Here is a 15,513-nt window from a genome sequence, read left to right on the forward strand (position 1 = left end):
ACCCTCTTCACTGGTCTGGGGAACAGAGAATGGGAACCAGGTAGGTGCTCAGTGCACAAAACAGATTTTTCCCTCCACTTTTTCTTCATCTAATATGGTTTTTTGTGGAAAGTGCATCACACACAGTACTCTTGGTATGGAGGAAGTGCTGTCACATGAAAGGAGCCTACACAAGGATGGAGAGAAATTTCTTACAAGAGCATGCAGTGACAGGATAAGGGGGAATGGCTTGGAAGTAAAAGAGAGTAGGTTAAATCTGAGACTAAGTAGAAATTTTTTTTCCTGTGAGGGTGGTGAGGCACAAGACGCCCAGAGAAGCTGTGATTGCAAGTGTCCACAGCCAGTTTGGATGGGGCTTGGAACAACCTGGTCAAGTGGAAGGGGTTGAACAGGATAATCTTTAAGGTCCTATCCAATCCATACCATTCGGGGATTCTCAGTCCAATATTCAGAGGACAAAGGAGAGAGACATACTGCAAGGAAAAAAAAAAAGGCATTCTACAAAGCCTCTCCACAGCAGGACAGTCACACTGGATTCTGGATTTCAGTTTGCGGTTTTTTGCAAGCAAAGTCATGAGATTGATCCTAATAAGTGTTTACTACTGAAGAGAAGAACTCAAGAACACTCAAGCCTTTTTGAAACAGGTCTCTGATATTCTACCTCACATTTAACCTGTAATTATAAAAGCACTCTTTTGTGGCCGCAGCCGAGCACACCAACACTGCAAGCTCAAAACTGTCTCCCTTCTAGGCTGCTCCTTACACAACGTTTTTTATTCAGTTCATCTCTAGGTCTTTGGTGGTTTTCTTCCTATCAGGCTCCCCTCTGCTTATGTTCACATCCTTTACAAGTAACACTCTGCTTCAGTTCACTCAAATTCTTAACCAACTGTAATTTTGTGACGTGCTTAACTCCCTCTTGCAGCAATTCCAAGTGAAGGACTTGTTGAACCTGCAAGGTTCAGGAAAAAGCAGCCCTACTTGTCGCAACCCTGGTAAATAAACTCTAGTAATTGTAAATTGCTGCAGAATTTTCTCTGCAGCTCCCTCTGCTCCCACTAGCATTGGATCGCTTGGCTCTCCCCCTTTCTTCACAAAAGCACCTCACGTATTAACACAAGTATTATTAATAGCCCTCTTTCTCTCCTTACCACTCAGACTTTTTTCTTGTATGTTTTCCCTCATCTGCTGTGTTGTCTCTGCCAATTCACACAGGTGAAAACAGCACTGAGGAAAGCAGAACATTCTCGCTCCTGGAGGGGAGCAAGACTGTGGCCTCTCCAGCGCCGAATGCCGCGGGACAATCGCTGCCCCAGCCCTGCTGCCACACCACGGCTCGCACAGAACATTTCGCCTACATTCAGCACCTCAGGCGCCCTTTCCGCGCCGGCCAGGCGGGACACGGCTCCAGGGGCGGGCAGGGAGGCGGCCGCTCCGTCGGGGCCGTGTGAGGGCGGAGGCGGCTCCGCCCGCGCCGCCATCTTTGGTGCGGGTGCGGGCGGCGGCGTCTGGCGGCGCGGCGGTGCCGCCATGTCGGGAGAGGGCAGAGCGCCTCCTCCATGACGGGTGAGGGCGAAATGGCGGCCGGAAGGGGCGGGCGACGGCGGCCATTGCCGGCGGGGCGGGGCGCGGCGGCGGCGGCGCGAACGACGAGGTGGCCTTGGCGGGTCTGTGGGGCGGGCCGGGGCCGGGGAGAGGCGGGAGGTGGCCGTGCGGAGGAAGGAGGGTCGCTGGGGGCTGGAGGCACCGCACAGCTGCGGAGGGAGGGACAGGCCCGCCGTGTGTCCGCCTGGCGCTGTGGGAAGATGCTGGGGCCAGGCGCAGGACGCCCACGGGATGTGGGAGAGCTGAGGAGGTGTGGGAGCGGCTGGTGTGTGTGGGAAGCTGAATCACAGAATCTTTCGGGTTGAGATCAGCCAGTGCAACCCCGCTGCCAAGGCAGAATCACCTGGAGCAGGCGATAGAGGAACACGTCCAGGTGGCTTTGGGATGTTTCCAGAGAGGGAGAGTCCACGACGTCCGTGGGCAGCTGTTCCAGTGCTCTGCCACTCTCAGTGGAAAGTTCTCCCTCATGTTGAGGTGGAACTTGTGTTTTAGTTTATGGCCACCGTTCCTCATCCATCCATTCCGTGCTGGGTAGCACTGAGAAGAGTCTGGACCACCCTCCTGGCACTCACCTTGGAGGTATTTCTGTGTATTAATGAGATCCCCTCTCAGTCTTCTCCAGACTAACCAGGCCCAGATGCCACAGTCTCTCCTTATAAGAGAGATGCTTCAGAGCTCTCATCACTTTTGTGGCTGCCACTGGAACCTCTCCAGCAGCTCCTTGTCTTTGTAGTGAGGAGTCCAGAACTGGACACACCACCCCAGCCATGCCATGCAAGGGCCAGGCAGAGCGAGGGATTGGTATTTTTTTCAATTTCTCCTTCCATGCTTAAGGTGTTCCTGCTGAACCTGACCTGAAGCCATGGAAAAATCCCCATTAGGCTTGTGGACGGAACAGGACTGGAGTTTCTGCTGGGGAGTATTAATCAAATAGCAGCTTTTAAATCTGCCCAGTGTTTTTATTTCTGTTGTTCTGTGTCTGTACATAAATACAGGTTTATATGCCTGTAGTGAGTTTCTGTACTGTCACAGGAACATCTGGTGGTGACAATGTAATAAAGGTTTTGGATTTAGTTGTAAAATGGTAGTAAGTGAGAAGAGAAAATCTAATCTGAGTTTCAATCTATAGGACTTGTCATCAGAAATTCATCTTTTTTTTTTAAGCAAATACAGAGCGAATAAGTAAAACTTACTTTGTTCATTAACAGAGCAGATTAGCTGTTCTGTGTCAAAAAGGAAATAAATCTGACATTCAAGGAAATGTACATTGATGCTTAGAGTTCTCTGTCTCTTCTGAGTGTGAGCATCAGAAAGGATTGTCAGGCACTGGAAGGGGCTGCCCAGGGAGGTGGTGGAGTCCCCTGTCCCTGGCTGGACATGGCACTCAGTGCCATGGTGTGACCACAGGGTGGTGTTGCTTCATAGGTGGGACTCGATCTCAGAGGTTTTTCCCATTCTAAATGATTCTGTGATTCTGTGAAAGAGAGGGTCTGTGGCCATAAAAAATTATTTGGGTTAGGGTCTGGTGTACCCTGTGTGAGGAGATGGTGGGAGAGGAGCTGGAGCTGAGGGAAGTGGTGCCAGGAGGCAGTGGAAGGGATGTTTTGTCCATGGATAAAAAGTGTGAAAGGCAGTGGACAGTGGTGCCTTGCTGGACTGATGGGACAGATGAGATTTTTTAGTGACAGCTGTTCCCTTCTGATGCTCTCGGAATTCCAGCTAAAGTCAGTGCTGCTGCTAAGTGAAGGAAAATGGTTCAGTGGCTGTTGTCTTTGTTTTTTAATTTGAGATGTAATTTAATGTTTCTGTTAAAGGATACCTCACAGGATTCCCAAATGTGCTGTTTCAGTAACTCTCTTAAATATAAACTTTATACTGTTTTGCATACGATGAAGGGCAATGCCAAGCTGAGATGCTTGTGAAATGCTGAGGTTTGGCAAAGCAGTGTGCCAGCTTCATCTTCAAACTGCAATGGCCTTGTGGCTTTCAGTAGAGCTGCTCAATTAAAGCAGATAAGAACTGGAAGGTTCAGTTCATAACCCCCAGTTTGACTGTAAATGCCATTATAGGCTTAAATGGAACAAACCAGGTTTTACTGGTATGATCTGCACTTCATTCATTTCTGGTTTCATTCAGTCTAGAGGCTGGCACAGCATCCATCGGTGACTGTGGCAGAAGAATGCAGCTCATGTCTAGTGAAGATCTAATTGGTTCCATTTTCCATCTCCAGCTGCTCCATTTGTGTTGGAAACCCTTTGAGGATACACTTGTAATTTTGCTCAACAATGTTTTAAGAAACTACAGGAAATACTGTTCAGACATGAGAAAAACCTATTTTAATGTTGAGGGTGATCAAGTACTGGAGGGGCTGCTCAGAGCCATGGCTGAGTTTTTGTGCCTGGAGATGCTCAGGCTGCCTGGACAGGGCCCTTGGCAACCTGCTTTGGCTGAATCTGCTTCATGCAGGAGCACAGGGCAGGTGACCTCCAGTGCTCCCTTGCAGCCTCAGCTGTTCTGTGGTTCTCTATTAGTCCAGAGCTTTTCAGACTCCATTGAGTTAGGAATGAGTTCTCTTAAAACATGTCTGCATCTCTCCTAGTAGAGAGGAAAACTCTTGGAATGGGTCTTTACAAGCCTTGGCTCTAAGTTGCTTTTCAGTTCCGTAGGATCTGTGAGCTCAAAGTACAGGGCTCATTTATTTCCAGGGTGTTGCTGCCCTCAGCTTCGACTGACTTTGTGTGTAGATTCACTAGGAGCAGTTTGGTTGTTGTGCAGTGAATTGGTGCCACATGCACACCATCTCAGTTGTTTGCTGAAGTCTAACCTGGCCCATTTTTGTTAATACAGAAAAGGAGTGACTGAACCTGCATGAAGATATTTTTGCAAAGAGTGCGATAAGGTACAGTGCTTCCATTTTAACATTACAGGACAGTGGATATTTTCCCCATCAACTTTCTGCTTGCAGTGCAGATCCTGCTGGTGTCTTTTACAGCTTAATGTTGGACCAGAACACGAGTCAGCACATGCTGGCACAAACTCCCAGTTAGAACAAAAGGAGTAGATTTGTTTCCACTACCTTGCTACTTGTGAGATCCCCAAAGCAACACTTGGGCAGAGGTGCAGTGTAAGAGATGTGGGCACCCTTAAATTCAGTCCATGCCAGAGGATCACTGGCTTATCAAGGGTTATTCCCAGCTGCCAAGGTCACTTGAGTGATTTAGAGACCTTCTTATCAGTCTTCCACTTTTAATCCACTCCTCCCAACAAATATTTTTCAAAATACTTTGAGTTCCATGATCTGCTCTGTTCTGGGCATCTTGTTACCGTGATGGCTCAGGATGTTAAAAACCCCAAATCAAATTGACCACCCAGATGTGTATTTGACTTTTTTTTAATAGTGTTCTTTAATGTTCAGTAGGAACTTGGAGAAGGTGGGAATTTGTACGCTTCAGCCACCATGTCTGGAATTGGCAATAAAAAAATGCTGGAGAGCCTGGCACTTCTACATTTCTGGAGAAGATGGCAGGGGTTGAAGATTCAGGCACCACTGTGGAGACCATTAAACTCGGTGGTGTTTCTTCAATGGTATGTCTTCCTTCCATACCCCCACTCCACCTTTTGTTCTTCTTCATCTGGAGGCAGAAATGTCTCTGGAGTCAGTATGAGCCCTTCCATGACCTGGCCTGTGTCCCATGTGCCTGTGCCCAGGAGGAGCTGGATGTCTGGACCCTGCAGACCAAGAATGGGAAGGTTGCGGAGATGCTCGACCAGTGCCAGGCCATCAAAGATGAGCTGTGGGAGCACATTGAGAAGCTGGAGTGTCGGCAGGCCACCGACGATGCCTCTGTGCTGATCATCAGCTGATACTGGAATCAGGTTGGTAACAGCTTTTGTTACTTATATACTCTGTTTTCTTGTCTCTCCTGTACCACTGCACTCCTTTTGTTCATTTCCATTCTTTACCTTGTCTTGCTGCACCCATCCCATCATTCAGTTTGATGAAGATACCTACATCATCCTTAAACTCTTCAACCCGGACCAAGGTCTTGGAGACCTTTTGTCTGAAAGAAAAGCACTGGTGGTGCCAGAACCTGAACCAGACTCTGACAGTTATCTGAGGGTAAAGATGAGAGGGAACAAAGTGAGGCACTTGTCTGGAAACAGTGGGAAAGATGGATTTCAGCTGTGGATAATGCTGATGTCAGTTTCTAAAGGCTGACAGACTTGTTTTTGTGATTGTAAAGATCAGTGATATGCTACCCTCTAGAATACATTCACCTTTTTTCACCTCTTCATGTTCCCAGCAGAAGGACTGGAGCCAGGATTCTCCTTCCTGACCACTCTAGCCAGCAGTGCCAGTGAGGAGATAGAATCTCACCTGCAGGAGTGAGTCCACAATCTTGTTTACCAGATTGTGACAATGTATGACAAGCTGCAGGAGAAGGTGGATGTGCTGTCTCACAAGCTGAATAGTGGAGGTATGACCAAGGTATTCAAGAATGCTTATCTGCCCCCACCTTAAACCTGATCCTGCATTGTAAACATTAAGGTCTAGTCCTTCTCATGTGCATTTATTTTCCAGAATGAATTTGTTTGGCTTTCCAAACTCTTGTTATCGAAACCCCTGCTAAAAGACCGGGTGTCAGCAGTGTAATGTAGCTTCCTCTGTATTGGAATGATGAGGGCTCTGCCTAGCGTGTTGGGCTAAGAAGCAGCTTGCTTCTGCCAGTACTATGTTCCTGTGCCCGAGAAGTCAGAGCGCACAGTTTAACCTTATCAGCCAGCTGTCCTCAGCCACCACGTAAAAGGCTTCACGCTCACAAGTAAAGAAGTGAAATCAGCATTGCAAACTGATGGTAGACTCTTCCTCCTATGCAGTTTAGTAGAAGGTGTAGGAATAACCAACTGCTCAGTTGCCACTGAGTTCTGAGCAAAATGGTGCCCATCTAATGGCATGGTGTGCTTAGTGTAGCTGTCAGCTTTTAACATAGCAGAGTTCTGCAGAGAAAGCCAAATCACCAGCTGCTAAAAATTAATCCAGCAGATTCACTTTACACTCAGATGACTGTTGAAAAAAGTTCATTAGCTTAAGGTTAGAATTTTAATCTTTTGAATGAAAACTTGGGTGGAAGATCAGCTCATGCTTGGTGTGCCTTCTGTGTGCTCTGACCAAGTCTGGCATTGGTGTAGAGAAGTGTTGCTGTCCTTGGCTGGCAGTCATAAACTGTAGTGGCTTTGGCATTGGTGCCATGTGAGCCTGTCCTCAGGTGCTCTGGTTTTCCCTGTCACCCAGGTGCTGTGGTTGTCAACTGGTATCATGGTGTGTTGGCCGAGTGTGTCCTCCCTGTCGTAGCAGGTTTATGCGTGAATTTGGGCAGCATTTGGGTGTCTCTGGGTTGCTGGTACAGACACAGATGAAGGGATCTCTGGTGTGAGAGGATGGCCCCTGGCTCAGAAATGTGCAGCACTGTTAAACTGCAGAACCTTTTGCTTAGGGAGTACATGTCAAAGCTCTCTGTGAGGGGAGATCAGGCCCTCAGGAAGCACCTGTGGGAGAGGTAGAGTAAACTGAAGTTAGACCAAGAAATCTCCGTTTCTTTTTCTTGCTTCTTGCTTTGCTGTTCAGGAATTCAAATTAGTACTCATTGATTTCCATGAATTTCCTTTTATTTGTGCACCTTTCAGATATTTCACTGATGGAAGAAGCAGTAGTGGAGCTGAATTCGTACCTGTCACATGAGAATGGATGGCTGCAGGAACTGGCTGATGTTCTTCAGGAGAAGCACAGAGTCATGTCTCAGGAGGTATAAAAAGGAGAGAGAAAGAAATATGATTTGGTGTCCTGCTTAGCATAATTTATGGTTACCACGGATTGGAAAGCAGCTTATTTCCTTAGAGAGGCACAGGAGCAACAGGGTTTGAAAGTTGCGAAAAGGATTGTTATGAAGAGCTGTACATAGATTTTCTATATAAATCAGATTGATTTGCTTGTTACATGAACTAAAGGAAAGGATATAAGCAAGTTAGTGATTTGAATGGATTTAACTTTTAAAGAAAAGGAGAGAGCCAAGGAACCTGCAGAAAAGGGAAGCAGCAGGTGATGCTGAGGTGGCTGTGTAGACATCTGGAACAGTCGAGGTGACGTCCCTGTCTGAATTCCTTGGTTTCTCTGTGTCATTGGACAGTGGAATGATATCAGTGACAAGATGATCCTGCTTATTATGGGATTCACATTATTAGCAGCATTTGTCTGAGAGATTTCAATTCATGTAAAAATTGTGTTAATGCTGGTCTTGCTCAGTGTTAGATCTCTGAGCACTTAAGTGCTCTGTAGAGTAGATGGACATAGGGATTGAAAAGATTAAAATCTAAAAATCTTTGAATACGCTGACTTGGCTGCTTCTGTATTCTGCCAGATAGTACCAGCTTCCTGCTCTTTCTCCATTTTCAGCTTTATCTTATTTTTGTTGCTGTCTTGGGATTTGGCCAGTATAAAATTCTGGACAGTTCGTGGAATAGTCTGTCACCACAACGAAAGATGAAAAGCACGTGATGAACAAGAGAAAATTACTCCTGAGCAGCCTCAGGAAAAGGTGATTCTATACAATATGTTGGCTGAAGCACTCCTTTGATTGCAGTTCTCCAAGCTGCAAGAGAGGGTGGAGACAGCAGAATCCCGGGTGTCTGTCCTGGAGACCACGGTTGATGACCTTCAGTGGGACATTGACACGATCCGCAAGAGGGAGCAGAGACTCAACCACCTCCTGGCCAATGTCCTGGAACGAGTAAGTGCTGCCCTGCTGGCCAGGAAACCTGGGTGGTGTCGGATGGATGTGTGACGTCCTCTCTGGGACTTTGCTGGGAGAACTGAGAACCTGCAGTGTACCTTCTTTGGTCTTGTATCTGCTCCATCCTGCTTGTCAGTATTTCACTGCGCCTGGAGGAAATCTCTCACATTTTTTTTGCAGGTAAATTCCAAAGGCTACAAGGTGTATGGAGCTGGGAGCAGCTTCTATGAGGGAACAATCACCATTAATGCCCTCAAGGCAAGGTCAGCTTGGGTGTGGGCAAGGGGAAGAATAAACTCAAGGAGAACAAGGGCCACAAATTGAACAGAATTTGGATACTTTGGATAATTTTAGCTGCTATGCCACAAAGCTGGGTGACTCTAGGCAAGCCATTTTATCTGTGTACAAATTTCCTACTTAAGAAACACCGGTGGAATTAGACTCTGTCTCACTTGGTCACATTACCTGACTGCTTAGTCTGTAATTGCTCTTACTACATGAACAGATAGTTCGTTAGCACTCTCAGGAGACACATTAACAATAGGATTTACAAGCAGTTTTTCCCAACAGATTGAGGAGAAGAATGAAGAGTTGGAAGAGAATAAAGAGCTTGCTGGGAATCGCCTTAAAGAATTGGAAGAACTACGCCAGGATTTTGAGGAAATAACAGCACAGAATGAAAAGCTGAAGGTGAGACCTCTGTAGCTATGTGAGGATGAAGGTGTTCTGTGGGATAGACTGCCCTCAGCTTTGCAGTGCTGTGTCTCCAGAAAACCTCATTTAGTAGTATCTGTTCTGAGCCTGCTCTTCAGTCCTGTTACTCTTTGCTCCAGGTACAATTCATCGAGTCTGCGGCTCCACTTGCAGTTCAGTGCATTGGTGACACCCTGTGGCCACCATTGGAGACGGTTTCCTGCCTGTGTCCCATTCTGATCTTTGAGTCCATTTGTAACTCTGTTGGTTTAAAACTGTTTTCACCTCTTTACAGGCAGTGATCCCACTTCCACCTTCCCCACTGCCTGTGCAAGTGGAAGCAGAGAACAGAAACAATCAGGGAACTTGTGTGAGGAGAGAGACTCTTGAAAGAGTCAACGAATTTGTCTCCCAGTGTGAGGGATGGATAGATAGGAAACAGCTTATGGGTTTGTGATGTTTTAAAGGTGGTAACACAAGAAGCTGTGACTCTAGTAGATAAGTATATGGTGGGGAGAATAATCCAAATGTCATCTTAGTGGTCAGTACCAGTTATAAGAAATGTCTGTATTGATAACCTAAATTTCAGAGATGTGATGCAGGGAACTGTCTTGAGGCACCTCTGAATTCTGTTTATCTACATGAGTTTGTTTAGAGAGAAATGGTCTTTAGCTTACATATTTTTTTTTTTTTTCTTCCTAATTACTAATTTACAATCATTTGCTAACTTTTTTTCCTAGGAATTCAGTTCTGTACCCCTGGGGTTTTTTTCATTTCTCTTTCTGTCAGTCATTATGTCTTACTGGTAGAAGGCTAACATAATGCCTACTTGTGTGTGCGTTTTTCTGTTCTCTCATACTTTTCTATGTGTCCATCTTTATTGATCTGGGTGCTTACAATTTCTTACATTTTCCAGGTGTGTATCTTTGAGAGAAACTATTTCAGGTCCCAAGAGTCAAAAGCTTCCATGATGTGGTAGTGCAAGAGAAGCAGCCTAGTGCATGCAGAGACCACAGAGAGTTTTAAAAATTAGTACTGAAGCATATCACTTGGATCTACTTCATAGCAATGCTATTGCAGTGGCAGCCTGATGTGCCTGTGGCAGCTTGATTCGCGGTTCTCCTGTCTTGAGAGACAGAAACCAAAGGCAGGGGGATAATACTCCTTTTTGTGGCATTTTCTTGTGTCCCAGCTAGGTTGAGCTGCAAGGAGCAGTGGAAGAGGCTGTGAAGGAGACCCCGGAATATCGCCGCATGCAGTCCCAGTTTTCTGTTTTGTATGACGAGAGTCTCCAGCTGAAGGCACACCTAGACGAGGCCCGCACACTGCTCCACGGCACCTGCACCACACACCAGCGCACACAGCGCACCAGTGGAACTGACCGAGGTAACACCTCTGCTCCGTCAGCCTGAGAACTCTGTTGTGCCACCGACCATCACTGCTGGGTCTGTGTGCGTCTGTGAATGCTCAGGAAATTTTCATTTCCAGCAATAATTCAGGCTGTTGTGGTAGCTTATGGTTGATGAGGTGAGAGATACTCCAGGTTCAGAGCACCAAGTTCTGTTTCTTTTTTGTTCCTCAACGGTTGAGGTCGGCCTTCACAAGAAGCTATGCACTGAGGTGATTCAGCTAGAGGACACCCTGGCACAAGTCTGCAAAGAATATGAGATGTTGAGGACAGAGTTTGAACAGACACTTGCTGCCAATGAGCAAGCAGGTAGGATGTTGCTCTGCTATGCCTAAAAACAAACACCACCTACCCACCAATGCCTATTAGGGGCTACAGTGCATTAGAACACCTGGCTTGATTCTTTGTTAGTGTTAAATACTTGTTCTGGCTGGTCTCTTCATCTCAAAAAACAAAGCTCTTCACTTGTTTTATTGGGAGGCCAGTTCCATGTTATCTGACTTCCTTCTTGATGCTGTGTAATAAATACATTTTGCTAAACATTTGGTTTATGGCAGGATATTTTGCATTATTAAAAATTACTTGTGAGGGAAAGATTCATTTCCAGATGTGTAAGGACAATCTAGATAGCAAAGCAGGAATTCTTAAATTTCATCAGAGGAAATAAATTACTTCTGAAGTAGTATTTAAATCACATTTCTTTTGTAATATGACATGTTTCCCTTAGAATCATGGGTATAAAAGTAATGTTAGGTAGGAAGTTAGGACTTTTAAATTTGCAGGGACTTATAAATATGCCTTATCTGTAAGATGTATAAAACTGGGATGACTTTTTTTTCTGCATGTATTTTGTATTGCTCTGCTGTGTGGCAGAATGGTAGGAGTTTTACTTTGTCATTGTCAGGTAGCTTGTTCTCCATCTCCATGGAAGTCCTCAAGAAGGCTGACAGAAGTGTGGTTTGTTACAGAGGTGTTTCTCCTTTTGCAGGCCCAGTTAATTAGGAGATGTGTCACCTCATCAGCAGCCTCCAGAATCACAACCACCAGTTGAAGGGAGAGGTGTTGAGATACAAGTGCAAGCTGAGAGAGGCCCAGTCTGACCTGAGCAAGGTAACACAGCAGGAAATGCCAGGAAAGAGGGAAAAGTACTTGGGAGAAGGGGAAATGCTATCACCCTTGCCAGCAATATCAACCTTTCTGATACATTGTGCAGGATGCAGTGAAATTTTCTGTGGAGCTCTGCACTCTGCTGCTTCCTTTGACTAAATGAATGCTCTTCCTTTGTAGCTGTGTAGTGCTCCATGAAAAGGGGGCATGGAAGCATGGATCTGGGAAGACAAGGGAGAAGGGGGTAAGGAAGTTTCCTGGCTGAAAACTTAAATGTCTGTTTTCTTGATCATCTCCCTTGCTTTTCCTTGCAGAGATAAAGCAGGAACCTGATGATCCTTCTGCCCAAGTGTCTGTTCCCAAGGCTGCTTTTGAAGATGTTCATGAAATGAAGGCCAGGCGAGATGAAAAGGAACAGGAGCAGGAGAGATGAGAAGGGGAGAGGGAATGAGAGAAGAAGGAGGAGAAAGAAGAGAATGAGAAAAAGAGAAAGAGCAGGAAAAGGAACGAGAGCAGGAAAAGCAGAAGGAATCAGAGAAGGAGAGAGTCCAAAGGGAACCATGAAGATGGAAGAAAGAAGGAGGCTGAAATGATCAAGCAGCTGAGGGCTGAGCTCAAGTAAGAGTTGTTGTCTCTCCCTTTCCTTTCAGATGGGAGCAGTGCCCAAGCCTGGTGTGTTTGCATGTTCTTGCTTTTATGGGATCAGCATCATTGAAGTTTGGAGCCAAAAGAGTTTCTTGACACCCTCTGTATCTGATGGTGATATGGTCAGTGTAGAAGTGTTTCTCCTACAACAGCCTAAAGCGTGAATTACCAAACTAGATACTTCATGGTGTGGGTCAAGTAATGTTTCTTTGTTGCTGTCATAACAAGAGCATAGAAGTTCACAGCAGCAGATTATTAATAGAGGACACAGCAGTCCCACCACAGGAACCAACCACAGGATGGTTCCCAAAGCAGAGGTGAATAGTTCTTAGCTTATAGTTAGAATGCATATTTCATTTCCACCCCACTTCGTGCCTTTCAACCCATGTGCCTGAACATGTTTCAGTTCCAGCCTGTAACTCAGCTGCTGTTTTACGTTATCAGGGTAAGATGAGCCACCAACAACTCCACATCCATGTTGGAGATGGAGAGAATATTGCCACGCTGTCACGATGGCTGTGTGACTGTGGTTTTGCTGTTGTGTTCTCACTGTGGTCTGTCTCCCTTTCTCCAGGAAGGCCCAAGGAGAGACTGAAGGAGGTGAAATTACCAAACTGTTCTAGATGGGTACTGCTCTGCCCCCAAAGAGCAGAGAGACAAGTTGCAGCTGATGGCAGCTGAGAAGAAGGCAAAAGCTGAGGTATTTCTAATTCCTCTTCCTTTTTTCTTTCTGATGTGTTAAACTTCTTTTCAGATACTCTGCAGCAGAACTGTGTTGTTTCTCTCCTCAGAACTGAGGATTGTTTGTGTTCTCAGCTTTGTCACTTAGAGATTGGAATGGTCTGGAGATAAACAGGGACCAGTTGCTAGTGCAGGCACACACACAGAGCAGTGTCTAGGTTTATAAGCACAGACTTATTTGCAGATCTCTTAAGTACCAGCATGTCCCTCTGTTTGGGACCCCTGTGATTCCAAGCCTCTCTTGCCTTCTTCACAAGCAGGTCTCACCTACAGGCAGCACTTATTCTGTGCAGCACACATGCATGGGGTAAAGAATTAGATTATACAGCGATACTTAAGAAAATGTGCAATAAAAAGATACAAGAAGATAGGTCAGGACAGGATGTGATGACCATGTGCAAGCCTGAGCCAGACAAATGTGTTCTGACTGCCCATATTTTCTGTGGGACTGGCTTCTTTTACACCCTTCTCTGTCTAACCCAAATTAGTTCTTCTTTGATCTCCTTCTCCCTTTACATTGCTTCTGGATTTGAACAGCTCTTGATTCCCACAGCCCTTCCAGTTCAGGAGCTGTTCCTGCTTTACAGTGTCATCAGTTAGAAAGTCCAAGCTGATCTTCCTGGAAGTGGTTCCTGTAGGTTCTTGGAAGTTTAGCCGTTGTTGTGACTGGAGAGGTTTGCATCTTCTGTTTGTCTCTGTGTTTGTTTTGTTAGGTTTGTATCTCTGTGTATTTTGCTTTGGAATTTCTTCTCCCACATTCAGATGACCTTGATGAAATAAACATTTTCACACTCTCATGTGTTCTCATCAGTTAGTGTGACTAACCAGGTTTCACTCTCATCACTGCCTCCCTTACCATTTGTCTGCCAAGTTTGTGTCTCTCTATGTTTTATTTTACCTCCTCCTTTCCCTATTACTGCTTTCTTACTTGGAAAAAGGTCCTTGACCAGATGCCCTTAAAGGAGCAGATGCTCTCTATCCACATATCCATACATGTACAATTGCAAGAGACTGATGTTCTTACTCTGATAAAAGAGGCTGTGATATTTTCAAAGGTGTGGAAGTCAAGATCTTGGGCTTACAGCCCATCGCTAATGGTACATCTGCCTGTAATACTCTCAAAATGACATGGGGGTTTTTTGCTATGCTTTGGAGGCAGTCAGTGTTTCAGAACATTTTGGGGAAAACAGGAGTCTTAACAATGCTTAGGGCACATCCTTGTGTTTAGTGTAATTTCTGGTTGGTTTTTCTAGCTTCAAGAACTGAGACAGAGGGTGAAAGAATTGGAAGACAAGGAAAAAAGGAGAGTGAAAAGATGGCTGATGAGGATGCCCTCTGCAAGGTCCAAGCAGTGCAGGAACAGATCAAACATTTACAGAAGAAACTTAACCATGGTTAAGCAGATGAGGAGTTTCTGATGAGTTCTCTTGACTGGAGCGCCTGTGTCCTGGGGTGACTTTATGATCCTTGTATCCCCAATCGTCTGTTCTGTTTGTGCTGTATATCGAGTTCTGTGCCTTTCAGACTGGCTCTCAGAGCGAGGAGAAGCGTGGAGTTTGTTTTGAGAAAACTGCCTGACTCCTCCACATTCCTTCTCCGGACGAGGTGTTCGGTGGAGGCTTGGAGAGACTGCAGGACAGAGATCTTTTGGCTTTTAGTTAGTTTCAGCTAGCTAGGGCAGAGAAGTTCCCTGGACTGTTTAAACCTGCTCTGGACTGAAAACCCAGGGAAGCACAGGGAGCTTGCACCTGCAGCCCACCGGGGCCTGGACCTCGGCATTTTCCAGCAGCACCAGAGGGACTGGGACTGAGGAGAGACTGAGAGAGAGCCGACCTACACCCACGGCAAGGACTTTCTCAATTTGCCATCTCACTCCAGAATGAGAGGTTTTATTGTTTCATATTACTCATTCTTTGTACTTGTATGTACTTCATTTTTAAAATAAAATAGTATTTTCCACTTTACTGTGAGGAAGTTCTTTACTGGACCAGTTGGGGGAGAGGGGCCATTCCAGGGTTTTCTCCCAAATTTGCCCTAAACCAGGACAATACCTTTTTATTGGTGCCCAGCTTGGGCGCCCTGTAGTGTCGTGGTTATCACATTCGCCTGACACATGGAAATGTCCCTGGTTCGAAACACCTGGTGGTGGTGGAAGCACCAATTAATGTAGTGGTTTCACGTTTGCCAAATTCTGGTCTCCAAATTTAGTGTAGTGGTGTGAGTGTTACTATCTTTCTTTTTCTTCTGGGAGAAGATCAGGAAAAGCAAAGCAGTCTCAAGCTTAAAAATAAATAGTTTTATTAACACACACTAAAAGAATGGAAAAAAAAGGTTGGAACAAAAACTAAACAAATCCAGAACAAAACTCCAAAAACACTCTTCCCTCTCCCTACAAACTCTTAACTTTCCTACAAAACAACATAACGTGAGGAAACCTCTCTTTATGAGAGAGAAAGAAACCTGATTTTCAGTCAGTTTCACCATTTGAAAATAGTCTTTCACCAATCTTGAGGAGAGGATTCTCTT

At 45.6% G+C, this 15,513-nt stretch overlaps 1 pseudogene; it reads left to right on the forward strand.

Annotated features, from left to right (window-relative positions):
* Positions 1-3,982: 3,982 nt before the first annotated feature.
* LOC120765723 (E3 ubiquitin-protein ligase BRE1A-like) lies at positions 3,983-14,951 on the forward strand (annotated as a pseudogene).
* The last annotated feature ends 562 nt before the right edge of the window (positions 14,952-15,513 follow it).

The sequence above is a fragment of the Hirundo rustica genome, chromosome Z, assembly GCF_015227805.2.
Source record: "Hirundo rustica isolate bHirRus1 chromosome Z, bHirRus1.pri.v3, whole genome shotgun sequence".
In the NCBI taxonomy this organism is placed as follows: Eukaryota; Metazoa; Chordata; class Aves; order Passeriformes; family Hirundinidae; genus Hirundo; species Hirundo rustica.